Consider the following 7,424-nt stretch of genomic DNA (forward strand, 5'->3'; position numbering starts at 1 on the left):
TGACAGAACTTTGAAGAAGTCTGTGATTTGTGATGAAATTAGAGATGTGTTTTGAGGGCTCATATACTTTCCTTTTCTCCGGAAAGCGTTGTCACGGGTATGTTGAGCTCTTATGAATGTATTTTTCTTGGGGTTATCTGAGTGTCCCCTGGTGGTGGTTGCCTTATGCATTCTTATGCATAGTAGTGGAGTCTCATTGCCTCAGCATTTGCTGTCTGCTGGTGCACCATACAAGAACAGGTTTACTTCTAGCCTTTGTCATTTTATCCACGTTTACTAAGATTTGCTTACATAGTGCTAGATATTTAACTGTAACTTATATGGCAAAAACATGTCTGGACTGAAACTTAGCAATGATTTCAAATGCTTTGCATTTGCTTGTTTGTCATCTTAGAATTAAATTTACACATGAGGCATTTGATGTGGCTAGAGGAAGATTATGCCCTGGCATAATGAGAGGTATGTGAGCTCTTCTTTTCCATCAAAGTGCAGGACAGATTGTCCCATGGTTACCTCACTAACAAGGCATCGAACACTGCTGGCTAGTGTTCTTCTGAGGCCCAGAATAGTGACTGCTGATGTAAGATCCACGCAGGTCAGTATAGGATGGCTCATCCATAGTCTTGGTTTTGAAGTGTCTCTGCTAAAAGACACTTGACGTGAAAATGAATATTAAATCCTATGGCAAAAAAGTGTTGTGAATAGCATTTTCTAGATTTAAGTGATTATTTGCCCGCATATTTTTTTCCAGTGTAATAACCTGTAAATGAACGCTAGGGGATGCTACACTTCTACCGATGTTAGAGAACTATGTATGGAAAAACCCCGCCAAATCTGTGAAATTGTTACCATTCCTTTCCACACAAAAAGTAAGGAAGACAGCTTTTGGTCATTTGATGTAATAGGAGTATTTTATTGGAACGTATCTGAGTGAGTAGAAATAGATTTTTTTTTTAATTCTTTACTAAATGTCTGGGGAAAATGTCCTATTATGTATGTATAAATAAGTTTATTTTAAAATATCTATCCTCTAGAAATATCCAAATCAAGATCAGAATCCTATTTCAATAGATAACATGCAAAAGTAGGTGAAGAACAGCTCAGGTACAGTATATTCAAAGCTACAGAGTTGTTTAGTCTAGGGCTCAAATCTTAGAAGAACAGCTTGCAGATTTGAAATTTGTTACACGACAAGCCTGGTTGTTCTGCACTAGAACTTGTTTTTCCTGTAAATAATTTACATTGTTTTCAAGTGCTTATAAAAACTATACAAAATAGAAATATTTAAATGTCGGACAATTATGTAAACTTTCATCATATTTTAACATGAAGAACAAAATCATGTAAAAATATATGTAGATGACTTTTTTAATTAAAAAAAACCACAAACAACAAAAAAAACCCCTAAGAACAAGCAGGAATGACAACCTTACCTTTCAAATAAACTGCTATTTAGAAATTGCTTGTTATAGCATTTGCTTTACAAATGTTTGCAAATAGAAGCAATGTTAAAGAGAATTTTTAATTATTATACATGAGTTACATAGGACCAGTCTTTTAAATTATACAGACAGCTGCAATTCAAGTTTTCTGCTGATAGCTCTGCCTTATACAGCCATGCTGCTCGGTTCTTAAAAAGGGAGCATAGTATTTGTTCATCATACAGTCCCTTTGTTCTTTTCTAGGCTGTCAGAGAAAACAGCAATATCATTTTTTGGGTGCAATTTGAAATGCTGGTGATACTTTATACTATCTATCCATCAAGATCTAAGTTTTTGTAAACAAATGCATACACATGTAAATAAACCCAAGTGTTTGCTGCAAATATACTGTGGGGTTTGCGGTTTATGGTTTTGTTTTGGTTTTAAGATGATAGACTCTCACAGAGAAAAAAAGAACAGGCCAAGTGCTAAAAGGTTCATTTTGCTCTCAGGAATGCAAAGAACTAATCTTACCTGAAACACTGTAGATGAGTGAGAAGCACTGAGAAGTCAAAACACAGAAAGTCCAGAGGACTGGCCAGTATTTGTCTCTAATTTTCTTTTTGTAGCAGTGACTTTGGGGATGTACAGACAATTTGAACTGGTATAACTGACCCTAGCTGTTGAAAGAATAATGTCCCTTCACTCTTTGTGGCTGCAGAGTGTAACACCACCATTGCATCTAGTTTTCTGCTGCTTGAGCAAACTGACCTGGTTCACTGCTAATAAACCCAGTGCAATGGAAGGAGTGGGAATATGTGGCTGGGAATGGGATTGGTAATAATAGTACCTCTTTCAGTGGCAGTAAAGTCTTATATAATACTTAACTATCTAGTTTAATTAAATCCTAAGGCCTTATTTGGGAGCTGGATCTGAAATATATGTGCCGATAGTGTCTCTAGTTTGAAAAATTCACAGTTTAGAAAGCATATTCTTCGTCTTTGTGAATTAGTGTTTATCTCTATGTCAGGTTTACAAGCATGGGACAACAATAGTGGTCAAGGAGTTGATAATCTGTATCCACTTCAGATTATTTTGGTGAGGTGACTTGTAAGCATCTCTTTCATCAGGCTTAATTTAAGTAATGAAAATTATTTTTATTTGCATCCTAAAGTTAGAATTGTTGGTATGGTTTTTCATTTTGTATTTTAAGTATTGTTCTGCTATCATATAAAGATGAAGAAATATGCACTGCAAATCAGAATTATAACAACTAGCAAAACATTTTTTTTCTTTTTTTTCCCCCCCTTTGAATCGTGTTTTTCTTCTGTGTTAAAATCTTTGCACAGTGCTAATGTCCAGGACTGGTTGTTTTCCCAAAACATTCTCACATCTCTTGAAAGAACAAGCAGTTATCTGAATACACAGAAGAGATTAAAAATGTACGAATTGCAGGACTGGAATCTGAGTGATTTTAAGAGAAATACAGCTGAGCGATTGAGAGAAAGACAGTAAAACAAGGGTTGCAGTACTAATTTTATCCTCTGCCTGTGAATGAATGTTGCATACAATTGCTTAAGAAATATTTGCAGAATTCTTTTTCCTTGTCTGCGAAATACCTTGGTATTTCCTGAATTACTAATGACACTCTGAAATGTAGAGTAATATCAGAACTTGTTTTCAGTATTCTTTGTAGTGCCTGGAATGTTACATTCCAACGTATCTTTAAAAGTCAGGATTAAGCAAGACTAGTCAGAATAAGCCTTTATAAAAGTGAAAATTGACATTTGTGCTTGAGGTTTTTTTGGATCTATTTATTTTCCCTATACTTATATTCTGTTGCTCCTTATGTGGTTGAAATGTTGCATACAACTTCACTTTTGAATCCCCTAAACGCTGACATTTGTCCACTCTGATGTCATGAGGATATTGTGACTTTTAAAAAAAAGTGTTGAAGTTCATTTAATAAAAAAGCTTGGGGACTAGTAATATAGTTAAGACTTATTTGTGTACCTAATTAACATACACTTGGATTTGATTATGTTATTGGCAAGTAGAATAAATACAGCATGACTTCTGCCCTTTCAGAATTATGTTTTTTGAAGTGGGTATAGATTTCTTTACAGTAAGCCTCCCTTTCAGAAACAAATTTTCAGTGGCATTAGCTCAGTGGTGTCCTCATTTCTGTCACCTAGTAAACATTGTCTGTAAGTCCAACAATGCATGAAAAATAATAAACTGTAAAGTGCTAAAATGAATTCAACAGTTTATGCGGATGGTAGTTAATATGAGTGAAATGTGTGCTAATTATGGGCAAGTCTTTCACCTGGCTTCAGAAGACAAAGCCACAGCTGGAAAATGTGTTGCTTCTTTTCAGAGACATGACTATATTTCAAGGGCTTGCTTTCTTCCTGCCTTTTTGTAACATTGAAGAGACAGGGACGGCTCAACAGTGTCATTCGGGCATGAAGAAAACATAGTTAATAATGCAAATCTGGTGGATATATGGATGCAGTGCTTGATCACGTGGTTTCACAAGAATTTCTTTTAGTGGTAATGATTGTTTAAATTATCTTGAGCTGCTCAGTCCTGCTCTCTCATGTCATGCTCATGTCATGCTCTCTCAGTCATGCCACTACAATTGTTATGGCAGCCGTGTTGTGAACTATTGTGAATTGTTGCCTTTCCTGGATTGAAATTAACACAGTAAATATTTGATTCTCTGATCCTGTTCACCGTGTAACCAGACAGTTCTGCTAGAAGTGTGACTGAGCTGAGTGCTGTGCCTGGAAGGAATGGTGAGATGCTTAAGCTAGTAAACCTGATTTAAAAAAAAAGAAAGTAAAAAAAGGTTTTGAAAAAAAAAGTTGGTGAAACTATGGGTTAAGCCTTTGTGAAAGTACTGCACACTTGTGGTGGAAAAAGAAAGAAGGACTTTTTGCTGGTGAGAGGCAAACCACAAAAATGAAATTAATATAGCAATTGGAATAGTCGATAGGGAGGAGAATGGTGTGAATATGCAGAGCCTTTAAGCTGAAGCTAAACTGCAAACTCAATGTGTGGAGGGGAAGGGAAGAGGTTAAAAGCAAGGGTGATATAGTCTACATATGCAGCGGGTTGTGATAAGATATAAGCCTAGGAGAGAGGAAAAATCACTGTAACAACAGTATGTTTGTAATTCCATCACTTTACGTATTTGGTAGGAGCTTTTGCTGGTAGAGTCTTCTGTGCGATAATGAGCTTTTATGAAAAACAAAACAAACGAAGTCATGTATCTCATTACTGTTAACTAAATGATTCCTGATTGTGAAAAAATCAGAAGAGAAAAAGAAACCACAGTAATAGGACTAGAGTTTAGCATTATCCAGACCGGGTCCTAAATAATTCTTCCCTAACAGAGTGACTTTCTTCTATTTTCTTGGGAAGGACCTTGATGTCAGAGTAAGTGCTATATGCAGGATGTCTCGCACTTGGGCATTAGAATCCCTTAGTGAAACACAAACTTCTCTCAGGATTGTCTACCTAGTTTTCATGCAGGGTATCTACATTCCCACAGCCACAGACCTTGCATGTGCAGTGAGTTGGACTCATTACAATGTTGTCGCAGAGTAGGCACGATAAATCCACTTGCTACACAGGTGCAGTTCAACTGCGTGGTGGATATATGCTTTAGGTCGGACATGCAGTATATCTGCATATGTCTCACAGCTGCTTTCCGGGTAACTGAAAAAGTATTTGACCGCATATGCAATATGAAATAAATTATATCTGTTAGGCTTTTACTATAGAACATATAATTTAAATATATAATGATTAAAATCCTGTTTTATACAGGATATCCAACAGCTCAGCTCCCAGCTGTTAAATTGCAGAGAGACTAGTTCAAACTGGGGGTGAAAGGGATGAAATATATGAGCTTGTGCCTTAAGATAACATAGGCTGTAGCACCTCTTTTAAAAAGCCACAGCTGCTAAAGGAAAGGGCTCAAGGGTGCTTTTTTTTCCCAGGTATTTTTGGCAGATGATTGAACATGAATGGAGATTTCCTTTAGAAGGAAATGTACATGAGGCAGTTGCACAGCATACTAAAAATGGCTGTCAAGAGAAACTTTCATAATGCACCAGATATTCAGTGTATATTACAAACAAAATGAGCTTTTTAATCTGCAGGCAATGAATGACCATTGTGATCCAGAAGCAGTAATGTAAACCAAAAGTAGTCAAAGATATTGCTTGGAAGGACAAATACATGCGTGCATCTGGTCACAAAGCCTTTTAAGCTTATGGGCAAATGAGCTACCTACTGGGCATAAACACATTCTCCAGTAGTTTCTGATAATTTACAAAATTACCAGTCATCTTAGGTCACTAGTTTTAGTATCCAGCCTATTTTCAAAAATTTGGGAACTGCCTTTATAGAGATTTATTGTTGGATTCTGTATCAGAGGGTAGTCTTATCTTCTGGTCTTTAAGCAGTTACTGATACTTTGGCAGATTCAGGATAAAGGGGCAAAGGCGGAAAAAAACTCTTAAAAGGAAAGACACTGAATTACAAAGTTTCATGTTCTTATTCTAGAAATCAGGGTTGTCAATCAATGACTTGGAAATCAGGGAACAAGCTACAAGCCCTTAATGCGAGTTCTTTCCTGTGTTTGTTTGGGTTTTGAAAATTTATTTATTTATTTATTATCCTTGGAAAATATGACATTCCTCCTTTCCTTTTGTGTATCTGTTCAAAAAGTTATTTTTAAAGCTCCATCTTTTGTCCATCACCTACTGTTACGTCTCTGTCAGTGATGATTCACCCCCTATAGGGGCACATATCAAACCCACTGATTCTGTCATACAGACAAAGCTCTTCCTAGCTGGTATTTGTTTAATTTTGAGGCCTTCAGTATATATTAAGTAGTATAGTCCCTTACAACACTGTGGTGTTTTCTGGAGATTCTGCACAGCTGGCAGAGTTCTTTAGAAAGAACTCTAAATATAGTAGGTTGCAATTCTTACACTGTTGTCTTTTAATTTCCTTTTGATTGAATTTGTGCTTTCCTTCTTTCCTTTGATTTCTCTCTGTAGTCTTTTTTTTTCCTGCCTCACAGCCTTGGTTTCCCTTAACATCTCCAAAGCATTGAAAAGGAGAAATACTAGCTAATCTAATCTCTCCGCCCCCTCTTCTGCTTTAACAAAGCTTTTAGCTTCCCCTGTCTCTCTTCTTTGTTTTCTTTACCTTTCTTTCCCTCCCCCCTCCAAAAAAATCGCCACTCCTATGTAAAAGAATTGGTCAAGTTGCAGTAGGACGTGCAGTCATTGTGACTTAACAGACAAAATCTTCTGAATTTTCCAGATGTACCTGTGTGTTGTTATACCAGACTTGTACCTCCTGTTGCAAAATATGTGTACGGACAAGAAAATAAAGAGAAAGATATTTCAAGCTTTCCCTTTCTGATTCCTGACAGAATTCTTTAGTCTATTTTAGCAGAGTAGCGTAGTGGCCGAATACAAATGCTACATTCTGTCTGATATGCTTTCTAGGTTTTTGTTCTTGCTAATGACTGAAGGTTTATACATTTTTCTTTTGCATTTGGGCTACCATTTCCTTGACCATTCTGGAGGACAGGACCTTAGACCTTTTCTAAGGCTGCTTCTATCTATCTGCTGCATGCTGATTCTCTCTGATAGGTCCAAGTGTGTCAGTTTGGCAGTGTTCCCGGTCACCATCAGCATTACTGTGTTCCCGGAGTTGGGCCCTGGTTAGCACAAAGCATTGAGAAATTCAGTGTATTTAGTTTTGCTCCCTTGCTGTACTTCATAGGGATCAGGATTTTAATTTTTTTGAAACAGAATAATATTAGAGCAGTCAATCAATTCGTATAAATGTTAATGGCTGACAATCCTCACATTTACTGCATGGAGGAATCAAAATTTGAATGTTTGTGTGTTGGCGGGTGATATCTCTGAGTAGCATAGGCCATTAGGTATGCAATTAAAAAGAAACCTATCTTGA

Source organism: Grus americana, unplaced genomic scaffold, assembly GCF_028858705.1.
Source record: "Grus americana isolate bGruAme1 unplaced genomic scaffold, bGruAme1.mat scaffold_812, whole genome shotgun sequence".
In the NCBI taxonomy this organism is placed as follows: Eukaryota; Metazoa; Chordata; class Aves; order Gruiformes; family Gruidae; genus Grus; species Grus americana.